The sequence below is a fragment of the Phoca vitulina genome, unplaced genomic scaffold (genome assembly GCF_004348235.1).
Source record: "Phoca vitulina isolate PV1807 unplaced genomic scaffold, GSC_HSeal_1.0 scaffold4, whole genome shotgun sequence".
Classification (NCBI taxonomy): domain Eukaryota; kingdom Metazoa; phylum Chordata; class Mammalia; order Carnivora; family Phocidae; genus Phoca; species Phoca vitulina.
The window spans coordinates 30540236-30560922 of NW_022589707.1; the positions used below are offsets into that span (position 1 = coordinate 30540236).

A 20687-nucleotide genomic window follows, 5' to 3' on the forward strand; every position below is an offset into this window, starting at 1 on the left:
TAATTTTTCAAGAAACTACCAAACTGTTTTCTAAAGCAGCTGCGTGTAACAGTTCACATTTTCATCAGCAATGTGTGATGGCTCCAGTTTCTCCATATCCTCGCCAACGTTTGATATTTTCTGTGTTTTTGATTATAGCTATTCTAGTGTGCATAAAATAGTATGTTGTTGTGGTTTGAATTTGCATTTCTCTAACTTCCCTGAAGCACATTTTCATGTTTCTTACCCCTAGTTTATGCCCCCTTTCTGGGGTACCCTGCATTTCTTTTTTTTTTTTTAAGATTTTATTTATTTATTTGACAGAGAGAGACATAGAGAGGGAACACAAGCTGGGAGAGTGGGAGAGGGAGAAGCAGGCTTCCCGCTGAGCATGGAGCCCAATGCGGGGCTTGATCCCAGGACGCTGGGATCATGACGTGAGCCGAAGACAGACGCTTAACGACTGAGCCACTCAGGCACCCCAACCCTGCATTTCATAATGCATCAATTTGTGGGCTCAAAGACCTAGTCCCTTGCCTCAGTTGGAACAATTCTGAAAGACTATTCCCAACTTGAGGTTTTTGTGTCATTGGCTAAAACCTGTGTTACATCTGCATTGCAGTCCAGTTTCCTTCTGCCTGTCCTGCTTCCTTCACTTCTTTCCAGATGTTGTTCCTGAGAGCACCCCCCCCCCCCAAATGTACGCAAATCTCAGTCTTGGAGTCTGTTTCCCAGGGAATCCAAAAACAGCAGAAATAGAGTTGACAGGAGTCACTAAATTAGAGAGGGCCTCTAGTCTGAATTAATGTTTGAGCAGAGACCTGAATAAAAAGAGGAAGTGAGCCAATCAGATTTCAGGGGGAAGTATTTTCCTGACAGAGCAGTGAGTACAAAGATTCTGGGCAGGACCATGCTTGACAGCAAGGAGCCCCATGCAGAGAAACCTAAGAGGGAGAAGAGGTGGTTGTAACCAGGGGCCAGATCATGCAGGGCTTTGATAGCCATACCCTGCCTGGCCTTTGAAGTATTTTTGGCAGTGGGATTCCATGATCATTCTGGATGCTCTGTGAAAATGGAATGTAAGGAGCTAGAGAGCCAATCAGGAGGCTACTGCCGTAGTCCAGGTGAGAAATGGTTGTGGCTTGAGTCAGAGTGAGCATTGTAGTAGGTAAGAAATGGCAAGATTCTGGATATATGTTGAGGATATAAGTTTTTGATGGTTGGGATAGAATGTGATAGAAACAGAGAAATGAACAATGATTCTAAAGCTTTTGGCCCGGGCATTTGGATGAATGGAAATGTATGTACTGAGAAAGGAAAGGTGTAGGAGCAAGTGGGGGTAGGTGGAAATCAAATTTCCAGTTTTAGACGTGTGAAATTTGCATGCCTATTAGAAATTCAAGAGTAGATGTGGCCTGAAAAGTTGAAATGCAAATCTGGGTCAGGACTGAAGATAGAATTTTGTGAGTTGTCCAAGACATAGATTTAAAGTTATGGATCTGAGCGAGATCCCTTAGACAAGGGTTGGCAAACCTTTTCTGTAAAAGGTCAGGCAGGTACACTACGAAGTCCTTGTTGCAACTATTCAACTCTGCCCTTGTACTGTGAAATATGATGACAATAATTAAATGGGTATGGTTATGTTCTAATAAATCTTTATTTATAAAAATAAGTGGTAGTCTGGACTTGGCCTGCTTAGGAAGTAGTTTGCTGATCTCTGAGCTAGACAGTGAGTAGAGAAGGAAGAGATTTTAGGCCTGAACCCTTAGTGAGCCCCAGTAGTCTAACTTAGAACCAGGGAGATGAGAAGGAAGAACCAGTGATGTCAGAGGGAAACTCAGAAAATGTGTTCATGTTATAATTTATGTTTATCCTCTTCTCACTTTTATTTGTAATTGGACCAATAATTTATATAAATCTAAATATGTAATATTCTGACTGTCTTTGGTCTTAGACATACTCTTTCTCTGATAATTATTCCTCATTAATCATTTTCTAGAATTTCTGGATAGTATCATGTAAAATGCTCGGAACTCTTCAGATATTTTCTGCGTGGAGTTCTAATCAAAATTTTTAGTGCATTGTTCCAAAAACATTTTTTTTTGTTTGTATAATCTAATGTGTGGGGTTATTTGTTAAATTGATGTAGTTGAAGTTTTTTGTTCTTGAATTTTCAGGTAGTCACTGTGTTGGGGCACCTACATTCTCAGGAATAGTCAAAGTAGAGTTCAGGAATAACAGATAAAACTTAAATTTGAAGGGGGGGAAATCGGAGTGGGAGATGAACCATGAGAGATTATGGACTCTGAGAAACAAACTGAGGGTTCTAGAGGGGAGGGGGTCGGGGGATGGGTTAGCCTGGTGATGGGTATTAAAGAGGGCACGTTCTGCATGGAGCACTGGGTGTTATACGCAAACAATGAATCATGGAACACTACATCAAAAACGAATGATGAAATGTATGGTGATTAACGTAACATAATAAAAAAAAATTAAAGAAAAAAACTTAAATTTGAGTATTTCCATTTCTCAAGACTTTTGAAATCTTTTTTTTTTTTTTTTTAAGATTTATTTATTTGAGAGAGATGGAGAGACAGTGAGAGGAGAGGGAGAAGCGGGCTCCCTACAGACCAGGGAGTGACTCCCGGGCTGAATCCCAGGACCCTGGGATCATGACCTGAGCCGAAGGCAGACACTTAACAACTGAGCCACCCAGATGCCCCAAGACTTTTGAAATCTTAGTTGAAGAATGTAGTTGCACACTTTCTATGAAGTAACTAAAATGTGAGCTGTGTAAGCACATGTGAGCTCACTAACCCAAATGGGTAAGAAGGGATTTCCTGGACTTTTGGGATCTTAGGTCAGAAAGATGAGTGATGAGACTTTAGCAGAAATCTTGGTTAAACTTGTATTTAATTTATAGAATTGTATTTATAGCAAGCTATTCCTGGTGTGATTTTTGTTTTTCTGATATTGTTATAAGCAACAGATTCCAGGTGAAGTAGGAATTAAGGAACTACTTAAGATACATTTTTTTTCAGTAGTTTTTTGGAGCTCAGACACCAGAAGTGATTCTGAAATTTTTGTATTGCCAACTGACAGACATTATGTATAAAGAACTCATATTATTGTAGGTCACTGAATTAATTTAAGAAATACCAATTGACATCACTCCTTTAGGGAATTGTGGGCTGCTGTTTGATATTATTGTCTTTGTCAAATATGAAAGTTTAAAATGAATTTTAGTTTTAGTGTGTAGGGACTTTAAGAATGAAGTGATGTCCTTTCCAAATTTAAATTTTTTTTTTCAAATGGACAAGAAGTGGAGTATATAGACTTTGTTTCTGCCTCTTTTCACTAAGATAGTTAAGTGCTTGAGTGTTCCACAGACTGTTGTATGTAGTTGATTATTCTTAAATGGAAAAAGAGAGTTCCAGGAAGCATTGAAAACGCTTTATGGTTTTGCTCAAAAATTATTTTTTTATTTGTGGGAGAGGGTGGTCATAATTGGTGTCCCTTATGTGCCTATTATATTTGAATGCTTCTGTATTCTGTCAAATATAATGTGTTCTAGATGAGATCATCAAGAAAGAACATTTTTCATTGTCATTACAATAGCAATTGGGCAAACCCTTTCTTGCTAAAAGGCTCTCAGTAATTCCTAGCACTCCTATTATTTCAGCTCTTTGTGGTAACCAGTTTTAATTGTATTACATTGAGCCTGATTCCATGGTATACTAATTATCTTCTCAGATGAATTTATGTCCTTTGTACTCCAAAATATTTTAGAAAATAGATTGACTAGTATGAATTTATGTGGCTATTTATTTTCTAGCCAAGTATATAAGGTTCTATGATCTCGGGCAGGGGATAGGTTATGCCTTCACAGTAAAACTCCTTGGTGTTACATTGTCATATGCTATTAGTTAATTACTAAATGTGTGTGGGGCTGTTCTAGGTATGGCCCTTACAACAATATGTCAATTAAAAAAAATAAACATAAACTATCCAAGGACTTCAAAATAGCATGGCTAATTTAGCCCAAATATTACATTTAGGTATGATGGTAATTCCACATTCAGAATTCAAGCTGCTTTTTTAAATCAAAGGATCCTAACTTTTACAGTATTATATGGGAAGGAATCCTTGCTTCTACCCTTCCAGGATCCCCTGCCAGATTCCTAACCATCTGAAGAATATAGAGTTTTGGGTTTTGGATTTGTCTCTTAAATTGCATGTGATTTTGGAATAGTTACTTTTTGTTCTCTGTTTCTTGTGTAAAAACAAAGCTTTAGGCTTGAATATTTTATTGACCGTTTTTAAACAGCACATATATTTTGAACAATTACTGTTCACCGTGTGATATTCTAAATATCCTAGGAAGTATAAAATAAAAGATAAACCCTCTGACTTTGAGAATTTTAACATATAATTGCTATGAAAACAGCTGGTTGTAATTTATTTTATTTTTATTTTTTATTTTTGCATTTTCCATTTTTTAAATTTTATTATGTTATGTTAATCACCATATATTACATCATTAGTTTTTGATATAGTATTCCATGATTCATTGTTTGCGTATAACACCCAGTGCTCCATGCAATATGTGCCCTCTTTAATACCCATCACCAGGCTAACCCATCCCCCCACCCTCCTCCCCTCTAGAACCCTCAGTTTGTTTCTCATAGTCCATAGTCTCTCATGGTTCGTCTCCCCCTCCAATTTCCCCCCCTTCATTTTTCCCTTCCTACTATCTTCTTTTTTTTAACATATAATGTATTATTTGTTTCAGAGGTACGGGTCTGTGATTCAACAGTCTTACACAATTCACAGCACTCACCATAGCACATACCCTCTCCAATGTCTATCACCCAGCCACCCCATCCCTCCCACCCCCCACCACTCCAGCAACCCTCAGTTTGTTTCCTGAGATTAAGAATTCCTCATATCAGTGAGGTCATATGATACATGTCTTTCTCTGATTGACTTATTTCGCTCAGCACAATACCCTCCAGTTCCATCCACGTCGTTGCAAATGCCAAGATTTCATTCTTTTTGATGGCTGCATAGTATTCCATTGTATATATATACCACATCTTCTTTATCCATTCATCTGTCGATGGACATCTTGGCTCTTTCCATAGTTTGGCTATTGTGGACATTGCTGCTATAAACATCGGGGTGCACGTACCTCTTCGGATCACTACATTTGTATCTTTGGGGTAAATACCCAGTAGTACTATCACGACTGTTATTTTTATTTTTTTTTTAAAGATTTTTATTTATTTATTTGACAGAGAGAGAGACAGTGATAGAGGGAACACAAGCAGGGGGAGTGGTAGAGGGAGAAGCAGGCTCCCCGCTGAGCAGGGAGCCCGATGTGGGGCTCAATGTGGGGCTCCATGTGGGGCTCCATATGGGGCTCAATCCCAGGATCCTGGGATCATTACCTGAGCTGAGGGCAGATGCTTAATGACTGAGCCACCCAGGCACTCCCAGTTGATTGTAATTTAAAACAGCATTAAGATAAACTGGCAGAATGAACATTATATATAATAAAGAAGAAAGTAGTGTGGATTTGAAGGATCTGAGAGGACTTTTTGGAGGAAATTGTTCTGGAGTTGAGCTGGAATAAGTTTGGATAGGAGGTAGAGGATTTGCCATGTGAGGATGGCCATAAAGAAAACAAGTGTAAATAGATACAAGTAAACTTTATGTGTGTGTGGAACTGGTAGGGTATTGTGGATGGGATAGAAAATTCCTATGGGGAAGGTAATAGGAAACAGGTTGGATATATAGAGATGGAGGGTCCTGCATGCTACCTTGAGGAGTTTCAATATGATTTTGTGCTAAATGGAAGCTTTTATGTTTCTTCAGCAGATAGTCATAAAAGCAGTATCTTAAGGAAAACAGAGATTCCATTTCATTATGTGGGTAATGTATAGATATGAATAGGAGAACTTGATGCCAGACACCAGGAATACCAGCTGAGGTGTTTTGTAAAAAGGTAGTTTCCGAATAGAAGCCTTTTGCTTTGCTTTGTTTTGAATATATAGGATATTTACAGGGTAAATATATGAAGGATTGTTCTCTGATTTTATTATTATCATTTTTTAAACCATGAATGTATAACATGGGAGACAGTCTCCCAGAGAACATTTTTCCTTGATTTTATTTACTAACCTAGCATTTCATACTATGTTTGGAAGATTGGAAACTCTAAATAAATGTTAGCTTAATTATGAACTTGTCTTCCCAATTCTGTTGCTTAATAGCATCTCAAGTTATTCCTTCCACCTGATCTTGTGTGTAGTCATATAGTTGGTTTACCAGTTGAATTGCTGTGTATGACCTTACCTTGCCTAACATTTTTCTTACTCACTCATCATGGACAGTGGAGGGATCTCCTGAACAGCAAGCAGGGGTCCACTCCCAGTCAGAATCCATTTTTACAAAGTGCCACTGGAAGCATAATCTGCAGTGTATCTTTGGAAAGGACATGGTTGGGTAATTTCCCCCTTCCTTATTGCTCAAAGAAGTACTTGAAATTCAGAAGGGTATCAGAGCTACAGTTTTAATTCTCTCTACTTACCTATATGTACTTTTTTTTTTTTTTTCAAAGATTTTATTTATTTATTTGACAGAGAGAGACACAGCGAGAGAGGGAACACAAGCAGGGGGAGATGGAGAGGGAGAAGCAGGCTTCCCGCGGAGCAGAGAGCCCGATGTGGGGCTCGATCCCAGGACCCTGGGACCATGACCTGAGCTGAAGGCAGACGCTTAACGACCGAGCCACCCAGGTGCCCCCTATATGTACTTTTAATGGTAAAACTCTTTTTTGCCACTAGAGAATGTGTTTATTTATTTATTTTTAAAGACCCTTTTATTCTACCTTGTATCGTTGTTAGTTGAGCCTGTAACACTTAGCCAAGGTTGGCAATAGAAAACATTTGTTGAATTAAAATGCTGTTCTTAATATTGGTATATAAACATTCACTAGCAAATTAGAATTATATTTTTACAGATTTCTTTCTTTCTTTCTTTTTTATAGACTTTGTTTTAACTCATGTTATAACTTGGGTTACATTTAGAACAAGCTGAAATTTTAAGGCATCTCAAAAAGATACACAATCTCACCACATGTCATCAAATTCTTAAAAAATAAAAGCAAGTCTGTTCAGTCCAAAGTGATGTTACTCTGAAAATTTATGGAAGTATTTTAAAAAATAGAGATGAGCAGAAAAAGTGGAAAACACAAACACAAAACAAAACCTTTCTTTATTAGAATAGATCTGAGAAGGGCTTATCAGTCTAGTCCTTTTTTTCTTTGGTGTGATTCTAAAAAATGATAAGTGTCCTTTCTGTTGGTGATCATTATGGAAATGTGAGTAGTAAAATTATAAAATAGCCTTTACTACAGAGATAATTTATTTCAGAGTAGAAATGCAATCATGCCTCATGCTCTATGCTTTTCCAAAGATGTAGGCAGGCTAGGCTGAGAGCTGCTCCACAGACCTAGTGCCTGAACACCTCACATCACTAATACCTTCCCATTAAACCATGCAGTACACCAGCATGTGAGCTTAGCACAAAGAAGGCACAGTGAAAGGTATTGTCATTCAGATTACAGAGGGGGTTGATCACGTAGAAAAACCCTAAGGAGAACAAGGTAGGAACATTTGAAGTGGACAATGGGGTACGGTGGAGAAGGTCAAGACAGTTTAGGAGGACCAAACTGGTCAGAGCTAGGGAATACCATCAAGGAGGCGATGAAGCAGCAGGGAGTCTAAGATTGGGTTCTGGAAATAGAGGTCATGTGTTACAGAATTTTGATCTTGAAGAAATTCAATAGATAATCTTATTAAGAAAAAAGTCATTTCTGAATTTGACACCATGACTTATAAAGGTTAAATGACTTGTTTGTTATTTTAATCATTAATCATTGACAGACCTGAAAGAGCCTAGAAGTCTTGAAATCCTGCACCCATGCATTCACTTAACAAGTATTTACAAACTGCTTACTATTAGCTCGGTGATAGGGGTAAAATGATATTTGAGATAAAGTTTTTACTTCTGAGGCTCTAATGGGTTAGTGGGGAAACTTGCTGGTAAGTCAGAAAGTGGAATACAGGGTTATAAGTGTTGGATCAGACATGTTCAGGTGGCTTGGAAAGCCCCAGGAGAGGTACCTCAACCAGCTGGATTGTGGGACTGGGGCCAGGAAATGGTTCTGGGGCAAGCTGACATTTCATCAGAGCTCACTCTCTACTGTGTTGGTGTCCTGGAGATAGTGCAGGCATTTTTCATGGTAGTTTAAGATAGAATTTAGGTAACTTTATCCTCTGCTTTTACTTTTGAATCTTGTTCAATAGCTAGAGGAATTTAGTCCACTTTTTAAAATAGGACACTAATGATGTATGATCATTAACATAACATAATAAAAAATATGTTAAAAAATACAATACAAAGAAAAGAAAAAAAATAAAATAGGACATTACAGACGTACTTGGCATATCTCTATATTGAGCCAAAACATAAACTTTTTCTTTATAGTATAGGATATAATATAGGATTCTTTTACTTCATAGTGCTGATAGCATAAGAGAGTAGGAATGAAGGAGAGTCTGGATTCTGTGCTCTGGAAAGAAGCTAAAAACATAGGATATACTACTACATATTTATACCCTAGATTTAAAAAAACACAAAAAAAGAGGTTTTATAAAGTGTGAAAAGACCATTAATAATACAGTTAATCTAAAAAGTGTTGATGGTTTAAACTTGGTGTGTTAGAACAATTTTGTCTGAAAAGAACATGATTAGCTCTCCACTGATCCTATATGCAAAATATATTTTAGATGAGTTAAAAAATAAATACCCAAAATGGAAACTGTAAAATACTTTGAAGAAGGTATGGCTGAATCATTTGATAGTAGGGTGAGGAAAGCTTTCTTTGATATAAAACCAAAGTTACGATGAAGGAAAGTTTGATAGATTTGATTATGTAAAATAAATATCTCTTATTTGTCAAAAACTTGAAATGATATTTAAAAGCAAATGAGAACCTTGAAAAGTATTTGCAATATCGAACCTATCACTCATATATGAAGAACAGCCACACACACATACACAAAAAAAAGCAGGGGGGTGGGGGGAGAAAAAACATTGACTTTGAAGGAAAGTGGTCAAAGGTCATGAATAGACAGTTTGGTGGTGGGCATAAAAAGCCTGGAAAATGTTTACATGACTTTACTTAACATTTTCCACTTCTAGAAATTTTTCCTAAGAAACAAATTAGAGACCAGAGCAAAGGGTTTGTTGACTCTTGCATTATTATGGCAGTAAATGTCCTAAATGTCCAAAGTGGTCATCTGCTAAATAAACTTTGACCTATCCAAATGCTGGATTGCAACAGTTGCAGCCATTCAAAAATCATGTTTTTGAAGACTATGTAAGGATATTGAAAATGTTGCTATTATATGGTCAGATTTTTAAAAAAAGTTACAAGATGGTGTGTGCTATAATTCCAATATTTATTTATTTATTTATTTATTTATTTATTTATTTATTTATGTTTTTAAAATATTTTATTTATTTATTTGACAGAGAGAGTGAGCAAGAGGGAGAGCACAAGCTGGGGGGAGAGGCAGAGGGGGAGGGACAAGCAGACTCCCCGCTGAGCAGGGAGCCTGATGCCATGAGGGGCTCTATCCCACCTGGGATCATGACCTGAGCCAAAGGCAGACGCTTTTTTTTTTTTTTTAAAGATTTTATTTATTTATTTGTCAGAGAGAGAGAGAGAGAGAGCACACAAGCAGGGGGAGCGGCAGGCAGAGGGAGAAGCAGACTCCTTGCTGAGCGAGGAGCCCAATGTGGGACTCCATCCCAGGATCCTGGGATCATGACCTGAGCTGAAGGCAGACACTTAACCAACTGAGACACCCAGGTGCCCCTGCCAATATTTGAAAAATAAATTATGTATGTATAGACAAAAGACTAGAGGAACATAGACTGTGTATTGTGAAAATGTGTCTTAAATGTGATTTTTCTTAGAATTTAAAAATGCTTTTCGTGTTTCCTGTTGCCTCATACATTTTAGTGAGAAAAAATTAAAGTTGTGGACTAGCAATCTATATTGAATTATAATCATATTGTACTTATACAAATGATTTGTCAACTCTATTTCTCTGTTCTTAAGGCAATATGATACATCAAAATCCAATAATTAGAATTAAAGTTTGCTCAGGTGAGGGTCCAAGTTGAATCAATATCTAATAGTTTTTGCTTGAGAATGTTACAGAATAATGTTACTACAGTTGGCTGTATAGTTTTTTACCTGACTAGAGATGAAATTATACTATGCTTTCAATTAAGTAATTTTAAATATGAGAAAGGCAAAAACCATGAAGAGCAGAATAAAGAAACAATTTCATATATAAAAATACCAAAAAGCTATACTCTTTGCCTTATTTGCTCACTTTTAGAAATCCTGTAGCTGTATTATATTTTTCATTAAAATCTGGATATTTCGTATTATACTTCCACATTCATTGACAGGTAAAATAATTCCAAAATGACTGTATAAATCAGTACAAAGTAAAACAGTATATGTAGTAATATGTAGGCAAATAAAATTGGTCTACAATTTTTAAAATCAATTGACTGCTTTCTAATTGAAGCAGAAATCTATTTCAAGTTACTGTTTATGGAAATAGAAAAAAATGGCTGAGGGTAGAAGAGTGATGTGAAAGAAAATAGTTCACATCATTTAAAAATAGGTCTTGGTACATTTAGTTGGGGAAAAAGATGATTGATTAGAGCCATTTTCAAAGATTCCTCACTATGGAATTGTCTTATAGTCTGTTTTCCAATGAAATTCCTACTTTTTTGATTTGGTAGCTAGTTAAAGGATCTGATGTTTAAATTCATTTGATATGAAAATATCCCAACCCACTGAGCTTGAATACTATGAGCTGTCATTTAGCACAACCTTTAGCAATTCCATCAAACTCTTTTACTGTTCTTTCACATGGAGACAGATAGAAAGTTTAGAAAATTAGGACAGAAACCAATAAACAAAAGGCACCCAGAGAAAAAAGTAGAATAAGGGGAATGTATCTGAACTCTAACTTAATTTACCTTTATTTCTGAAACGTCAGTTATTGGTTTAGAAACATGATGATGATAGCAAATAAGATTTGTTGAGCACTTACCATATGCCATCTCCAGTGCTTGCTGCTTCACATGGATTATCTCTAGTGGTCAACCAGAGCCTTTTGGGAGAGGAAGTTATTTTATCAAATCTCAGGTGCATCCTTATTTTATGTGCCTCAAAGAAAGAAAAAATACTGTCACTTAGACTATACTATGATTGACTGCAACATATATCCTAATGCCAGAAATGACAAAATATTTAAAGAATTGTAATAAATGAAATGCATTGGGTGGTAGATATGAGACTTGACTAGTAGATTGATCAGTAGCTGGTTCCTATCTTGAAGGTTGGTTTTTAAAAAGGTTATTATCACTGAAAGGAGAAAATTTTACAAATGTGTGAACATGGAAATAAAAAAACAATGAGTGCTTCAATTCAGAATGAAGGTGGGTGTCTTCCCTGCATCTCTTGGCTATGTTTAGGACTGTCCTTTTTGGGAAAAGTGTACAACACCCATTTATGTGAACAGAGAGTAAAAAAAATAGGATTCCAAAGGGTCTGTCAGTCTTCAGGGAGGGATAGCTTTTTCTGTAAGCAGATGCTAAGCTTTAATTAGACATTAGATTGCAAAGTTGTATTCCTGGCAGTGAGGATTGGTGATGGGGAGGATTTTTAAAGTAAAACAGTAAATGGATATTGAGAAATAGATAAGTTGTTACTAGGGGAATGTTCTTTCTAGACATACTGAACCGTAAGCAATTCTTATACATGAGACTCTGGGAACAAAATAAAATAACCCTTACTAGCATGCAGAGTTTACAGATTTCATATTCCCTGAGCACAGTAGACAACAAGGTATAAGTCTAATTGAAAACATGTTGTGATTTAAATCCTGCCTATTAGCTGGTACAAACTTGAGGATGGAAGAGGGAAGAGAAGGAGGAATGGAAGGTTTTTTTTCAAAAGGTAATACAAGGGGAGCAGTTGCTGGGGCTGGATACTGCAATATCTAGTATGGTATTAGTATATCTAATCATAGTTGCAGAGAGCTAGGACTTGTAAGGTGATCCTTGGAAAAAAAGGAAAAAGTTAATGCTTTCTTTTATTATATAGAGATATTTGGTCTTTGTTCCCAGTTCCTGGCACAGAGCTCCTAAATCCCTTGGAATTTTCTGAGTGATAAAGGTAATATGAGCATCTTTTGTTTTAATGAGGCAACTCTTGGTGGGCCCCTAGATAGCTTCAGATGGGGGCTGGTCCACCAGAATAGCAAGCCTTGACCAGAAGCTTGTAACTTTAAGCCATCACACAACCTCTGGGGAAGGGAGAGGGACTAGAGATTGAGTAAATCACCCATAGCCAATGATGTAATCAGCCATGCCTAGGTAGTGAAACCTCCATACAAATCCCTAAACGACAGGGCTCAGAGAGCTTGAGAGTTACACCCACATGCTAGGAGGGTGGCACACCCCAACTCTGAGGACAGAAACCCATGTGCTTGGGACCCTTCCAGACCTTGCCCCATGTACCTCCTTCACCTGACTGTTCATTTGTATTCCTTGTAATTAACCAGTAATAGTTATGAGAATATTTTTCAGAGTTTTCTGAGCCATTGTGACAGATTATTGGATCTGAAAGGATGGGGTTGGGGATCCCTCCTTGGCTGTGTAGGCAAGTTTGATGGAGTGTCTTATGACTGATGTCTGAAGTGGTCAGTCTTGGGGGACTGAGCCCTTGAACCTGTGGAGTCTGATGCTAACTCTAGGGAATTAGTATCAGAAGTAAATTGAATTGTAGGACATCTGGTTGTAGTCAGAATTCGTTGGTGTCAGAAGTGATGTGAGTAAAAGCAGCTCAACCATAATTTGGAGAAACACAGAGTTAAAGGCCAGAAAATTGGAGGAAGGAAGTAAGGGTATAATAAGTTGATTGGAAGTGAGTTCAATGGAAGCTAAGGAAGTTAAACTGATAGACTGGAGTAAAAAGTAGTCCAATAAGGTGCTTTAGGATCTAAATCTACAAATGCTGGGCCCATGGCAGAACATTGTGTTTTTGGTCGCTCTTGTACATTTTCAGTGGGCAGGGAACATCAACCATTAAAATGTGGCTAGACTAGGAAAAAAAGGCTTGAGTCGCCTAGGTAGACATTTTCCTGGTTAGCCAATATATCCATTGACAGAGGTGCTTAAAGGATTGGAAGTGTGTTCAATTAAGCAATTGCCCATGTGACTCTGGGGCTAAAGAATACCTTCCTGTCTGAGGCCCACCTTGGGTAGCAGATGACCAAAGACAAAGTACAGTTTGTTGATGTGATCTGCTGGATACAAGTGAAATCAAGTGGGTAATGTGGAATCCATATGTGCAAAGCAAGGAGAGGACAGTGAAGCAAGCAGGGGAAGAACACCTTTTAAGCCTTCGCTGCCAGCCAGGAAGAATTAGTCTGTGATTGAAGCAGTGCTTATTGCAGGTCAAGGACAAGGGGGCTGTGCTCAGTGCCAGCCCTACAAAGGCTAGAATCCCACCTGGAGAGTGGGGGCAAATCAGACAGAGGTGTGTTTGTATTACTAATATTAAAGAATTCTGTCTAGGCTTCCTTGAACTCACATGTTTGTCTCACTTTTTATTTGTCTGTCATTTTTTTGTTATAAGGCTGGAGCTTTTTCCTTTCAACAGCTTGGTGTTTTGCATAGTCATTATTGAATAAAGCACAGACAGTGCATTATCTACAATTTGCAGTTTGGGTTATTAAGAACAAAAATTTAAGACACAAAGCAATCTGAGCATAGAATACTTTTTAGATACGAATAATTGTTTCCTTAATTGTCCAAAGTCTAGCTTTGTTCATACTCAATTTGTTCGTATTTTTTTTTGTGTGTGATTCATCTTTAAAGATCTTTGTAAAACATGGTAGTTATTTTTCTTAGATACAATAATTCTTCCCTTTTTGCACTTATATTTCATCAGATTGTGAACAGTTTAATTATGCCATTATAGCAAGAACAACTGGCAATAAGTGTGGGAACACAACATTGACTCTCGGTGAGTGTATAAGTCGGGATGTAGGGAGAGCACGTGCATAGTAGACTGGCCAACAGAGCATGCTGCCCCAGCGTTTCGGTGTGCGTGTTTCACGGGGGGAATGGAGAGCTTTGGCTCCCTAGGTATCAGGTGAGATCTGCTGCTGTATTTGTGAAGTTCACAAATTCTCTGGCTCCTTTGTTCCTGGGCTTTGTAGAGACTTGGAGGTCTTTTGAGAATCTTTCATTTATATATTAATCATAATCCATATTTGTAATTACTACTAAAAATGAACATAATGGAATGTATTAGTAGTTGGAACTGGTGTTAAAGTAGATAATAAACTTTCAAATAAAACCTCTAAGAATTCTCAAATTTACAAGTAAATTTTTTTATGATAATTCAATGTATTTTGGCAGTAATGGTAGGGAGTAATATTACGAATTGATCATTGAGATCTGTCTTTTAAACTTATCCTATAATTAGAGTTTGACTCTTCATATTTCTGTGTATATGAATTTGTCTGTGTTTGCTTTGTTTTAAAATGTGATGCTAAAAATACACAGAAATTGAAATTTAGTCCCACTGCAGTCCCATAATCTCCTCCTATTTTGTTCTGTTGCTAAGCCAGAAATTCACATTTACTAGATTATTATCTATTGCCATGGAAATCGTTTTGTTATATTTCAATTTCACTACAGGAACAAGCAGCAGGAGCTAATGGACCATAAGAGGGAAATTTGTTGTTTAAATAATGATTATCTTTTATTTTTGGGTAACACGAAAAGGGGAAAGTACAATTCTTTTGTCACACAGCATGAGAAGGTAAATGGATGAGAGTTAGGGGCAGAATTCACCTTAAGAAAATTCACGGCTGAAAAAAAAAATTCATGGCTGTCTTGTGAGTCAGAAATTACATGACCCACTCACAAGGCTGAACTGTAAAAGGTGTCCATACCAAGCTATGTTTCATCAAATAACAAAGGAAGTCCTTGTCTGTGTGCTGGGCTCCCCAGAGGTGAGCAGTGAGATGGAGTTTGGGGTGCAAGATATGCATCAGGGGTTGTGTGCGTTGCCTGGAAGGGGGAGCTGCAGGACTGGGCAGAAAAAGAAGCCGAACTGCCCAGCGGGCCCCAGGAAACTCAGGTAGTATTGCCCTTAGGGTTGCTTCCCGTTGCCCCGCTTTGTTGTGGGGAATGTGGGTGGCCCCCATGGCGGGGGGGGGGGGCTGCTGTCTGCAGCTGCAGGAGATTGAATTCTCTGGACCTGGAGACTGTCTTCTGACCACACTCCCTGCCCACGGCAGTGAGGCTCATGTGGGAGACGCCTCTGTCTACGCCAATCTTTTTCTCCTATGACTATCAGGGATTTCCTGCAGTTTTATCCTTATGGTATTTATAATTCCCAGTATACATCACCTTTAATCAGGCAAGTGTTCACATTTTTTAGACATATTGATGATAAAAGACCTTTTAACGTCCTTATTTGGTTTAAGTGCTTTTTGAATTATGTAGGTTGTATTCTGCCTCTAGCCACAGCATATCCTTTTTTTTTTTTTTTTAATTCATAGCAGATTGTGGCCCTTCATAGAAAGTTAAGACTTTTCTTAATAGTAAATGAACATTTATAAATAGATATATTTTTTAAAATTTTTATTTTATAGTGATTTCAAGCTCAGCAAAACATTTCAAGAACAGGACAAAGAACTTCTTCACTCACATTCCCCTGTTATTAGTATTTTACTACAGTTGCCTTACCATATTCTCTTTCTTCTCTCTCTCTCTTTCTCCCTCGCCCTTTACTCTGATACATTCTTGTTTTGAAGATTTTTTTTTTTTTTTTTTGACTTGAGAGTAAAAATTGCAGACATGATGCCCTAGTATTCCTTTGGTACTTCAGTGAGTATTTCCTCAAAATAAAGATGTTGTTCCACATAACCCCAATATAATAATCAAAATAGAAAATAAATATTAATATAATATTACCATCTAATCCCCAGATCTCATTCACAACTCACCAGTTGTCCCAGTGATGTTCTTTATGAGTCCAGAAACCAGGATCACACCTTGTGTTTAGTTGCCTGGCTTTCTGGTCTCCTTCAATCTGGAACTGTTCCTTATTCTTCTCTCATCTTTCATGATCTTGATATTTTGGAAGAGTTCAACCAAATCATGCTTCTCTATTTGGTTTTATCTGATGTTTCCTCATGAATGGGTTCAGATTATTTTGGGCAGGATTACTATAGAAGTGATGTTGTGTTCTTAGTTCATCATGTTAAAATGTGGTCAGGCTTGTCTTATACTTTTCTTGTTCCAGCCTTGGAATTACTAAGAAATTCTGGTTCCTTTTAATGGAGAATGACATTTAGACATTTAGAAACCAAGGTCTGGGTTCTAAAGATGCTCATTGCTACTGGAGTATCATTCCTGCTAGGTCTTCTCAGGGAATGAAATTAGGAAATACAGTTTTTATAAACTCTCTCTCTATATATGTATCTATCTAGAGATATCTCTCTATCTCTCTATCTCTCTATGCCTGGATCCTATTAACCTTAAATGTTTACCTATTTGCTTATTTCCCCCTGTATAAAACCAGTCTCTCAGCTATGTGGGTCACCAACTTGACTTGGCCCTACTATCCCCAACCAGCTGGTTGAATATTTGGTTTAGGCTTTGCTGGCCTTGCCAACTACTTCCTCAGTCTCAACCAAGGGGAAGGGGCCCAGATCCTTCTTATGTTTCCTATTCCTATTATTATTTTTCTATGGATATAAAGTGCTGCAGTGATTAAAAAAAAATTCAGCAGAGGAGGTAGTATTTGTTATGGGTTATATCGTAAAAGACATTCCTAATTAAAAATGGGATTCTCTCGTGGTTTAGTGGTTTCTTTTTTTGTTTTGTTTTCTCAAAATTTTTACTATTCTAAGATATGAATGACAGGATTTTAGTGCTTAGCTTAAGATTCTGTTAAGGATGATAATAATAGCACTGGGTTATGTTCTGGTCATTTCTGATATTAAATATAGTTTCTGAATAGAAGCCATTTTATTGTTAAGGCAGATCTTTCTTTGGTTTCTTTTGGATTTATTTCCTGGCCATTCAATAAGTGATAGCTATTAGCAAAAACAATTTTTGTTGAGCCTTGTTTATTGGTTTGCAATAATGAGAACAGTTATTGAGTCCGATAATTTTGTACTTTTATTTTCAAGTAACAAAGTGTTCTTATTTTGTGATGATACTAAGGAAAGGCAGTTTAAAAGCTAGTTTTAAAGGATCTGTAGCTTTGAGAGGTTATAATTTAGAATGGAGGCATGGTGGTCAGAGGAAATGAGCCAAAGTTAAAAGCCTTTTCTGTGCCATTGAATCTGTAACCATCCTCAAAGTACTCTGCACTTTATGTCACAAAAAAGCCTCAAATCCAGTGGGTAAATGTTATCTGCAGGAACCTCATCATTTCTGAAAACAGTTCTTTTATTCTTAGAGTATTTGAACAAGAAATACAAATAATAGTATTTTCTTCTCTTTTTGCAGGACAACATATGGATATAGGGGTTCTTCTGCTATTTTTGAATGAGTGCTTTGTGATATAAAAAGCAAAATCAAATTTAAAATTAATGGATGGTGAGACAGAAACTTAAGGTGTTGGTTAAATCTCTTTTGCCTCCTTTGTGAAACAGGGGTATCAGTTCTCATCTTTCCTTGTGGGGTTTTATGCTTGATTTTCTTTTGGAAGATATATATAATTACTTGTCAGCCAAAAGTTTATGGCATAGACACTTTTGCAAATAGCTTTTAAAGGTAGATCTTGATTATATATAACCTGTAAGGAGCACACAAGGTATGGGTAAAGCAGTTGATGAGCAGTGAATGTGATTGTACAGAGGAGAGAAGTGAGTGAAGGCTCATTTCATTATTGTACTTTAAATATGGTCACATTTTCTCATGAGTCTTTTATGATTTCTGCTGTCCTTGTCTAATACAACTTTAGTTGCTTCTTACCCCATTCTTCGTCTCCTTCTCTCTCTCTCTCTCTGTAATACAAACTCACTCACACACAAATACACGTACATTCACACTTGAATTTAAATAGTTGGCATGCTTAGAAATATTCCCAACTGGAGGCCACACAGGGCCAATGTCTATAATGTGTGTTTGTGTATACGTATGTGTACACACACACACACACACACAGACACACACACCCACCATTTTAAAATAGTTGGCCACCGAAAGTGCTTGGCTTATTTTAGGTATGCAGCTCACATTTGTTGAGTGAATGAATCTATGAGTCCAAAAAGACAAGTAATATTAAGGACTGAAGAAATGGGCAGTCTCATGGAGACATCATTTCTGCTATGAAGATTTGTTTGTTGTTGAGATGGCTACTCCAGAATGATCTAGTATTCATATGGAGCGGTTGTTAGGTTGAGTCTGCTGCTTTACCCCACCTCTCTGAACCAAAATTTATTTCTGATTGACAGAGGGTATTAATTGAACTGTACAGATACTTTACTGGAAAGGGTAAATCATGCCTTAGGTGAGGGTAGTGATCTGGGTACGGGACCAGAAATGTATACTTTTCCCTCCTCTCAATAAAGCTCTTCTTATTGCAGCTCATTTTATGTCTTGTGACAGCCAAGTAATGCAGAGTAGAGTGAAATGATTTTTGTATGAAGAAACCATAGCAAACCATGCAGGACATTTGCCTTTAAAAACAACAATAAAAAGATCAAACATTCTCTAGTTACCACTTAAACATTTTACAGTTTGGAGTGGTACTGCTAGTCCTATCAATGAAAATTACCTCTTGACATCTTTTTGGAGTATCTAAATGTGTGGTCAGGGACCCACTTGGGCACAGGATAGTGCTATGAGCCCTGTTCACGATTTCTGAACTACTTCCTAATGTGCCCGAAATGCTGAGAGCAGGGCACTGCTTCCCCTGCTGCTTTCAAATGTCAGTATCTTCCTCCTTTTTTCCACATATAGTTACATTTATTCCATTGTATAGCAGCAAGTCCACTTCTAATTCACTGAAACCATTTTCCTCCGTTCAGTGCTAAGACCTCCAAAACCACTAAGTCCAAAGTTTCAGAGACCAAAAAATTCTTCAATTGGGTTATTAGGTGTAATAGAGAGCCCAACAAAAATGCATACATGTGTACACCAAAAGACGTACACAAGAATGTTCGTAGCAGCACTCCTCCTAATAGCCCCACATGGAAACACCTCTAATGTCTATCAACAGTACAATGAATACATTGTGGTATATTCATTAAATGTGATATAATCATTCATTGTATAGCAATGGAAACAAATGAACAACTGGTCCAGGTAACAAAGATGAATCTCAAGGATGTTAAAGGAAGCCAGACAAAAAAGAATACATCACGTATTCAATTTATATAAAGGTTAACCACCGGCAAACCTCATTTTTGGTTTTAGAAACCAGGGTAATGATTACCTTTGGGAAGGAATAAGAGTAAAGACTAAGAAGGGGCAGACTAGTGTTGTAGTTATTGATGTGGGTGGTGGTTATATAGTTATCTTCACACGTTGTGATAAGTCGTGCCAAATAATTACATTTGTGCCCCTTTCTGTATGTGTTATGTTTCCATTAAAAAACTTATTTTTAAAAATTGATGTAATTGCCCTCTTGTGTGTAATGTCTACTTTTTCTGGATGCTTTTAGGGTGTTTTTCTTTGTCTTAGTTTTATGTTCGACTATAGCATTCATAGGTGTGATTTTCTTTGTAATTTTCCTACTGTGGTTCACTGAGCTTTGTGAATCTGTAATTTCATGCTATTCACCAAATTTAGGAAACATACTGCCAATATTTTTTTTTAATTAGACATAAAGAAAATACAGGGACTACTCCACTTGGCATACCTTCAGAAGGAAAAGATGGCACCATATATGCATTACTAGTTGTAAGCATCTACTTCATTTTATAGGTCAGCATCTCAAATTTGCAGGTTACTGCCACCCAGCTGGCCCCATAAACTGAACCAGTTTTCCAATTTGTTCTAAGTTCTTGTCTAGCCTGTCAACTCCTAAGCCACTAACGATTAACCAGTGTATACCCCTACCTCAGGCCATGCCTCCTAAAGTTCTTCCCAGTGGAAGATTTTCTCTTTACCAGTGTGTTTCAGGACCACTAGAGAGGGGTGGTGTTGTGTAGTGACCACTTACACCTAGCTTTTGCCAGCTCAGTGCAGGTCCTTTTATGAATGAAAAAGACCCACCTTTTTTTCTCTTTCATTAACTGACCAGAGGGAACTTCTTATGATGCCAATTTATATGGATTGAGGGAGAAGTGCTGAAGGGTTAGGGGCAGCTACCATGGTACCACTACTACCACTGCTACTACTACCACTGCTACTTCTTCTTCTACTACTACTACTACTACCACTACCACTACTACTACTACCACTGCTACTTCTTCTACTACTACTACTACCACTACCACTACTACTACTACCACTACTACTACTACCATTGCTACTTCTTCTTCTTCTTCTACTACTACTACTACCAC

General features: G+C 37.4%; 1 protein-coding gene across 2 annotated transcripts in view; it reads left to right on the forward strand.

Moving 5' to 3' along the window:
* IMMP2L (inner mitochondrial membrane peptidase subunit 2) overlaps positions 1–20687 on the forward strand; it is an 877737-nt gene that overhangs the window by 147546 nt on the left and 709504 nt on the right. The window lies entirely within an intron of this gene.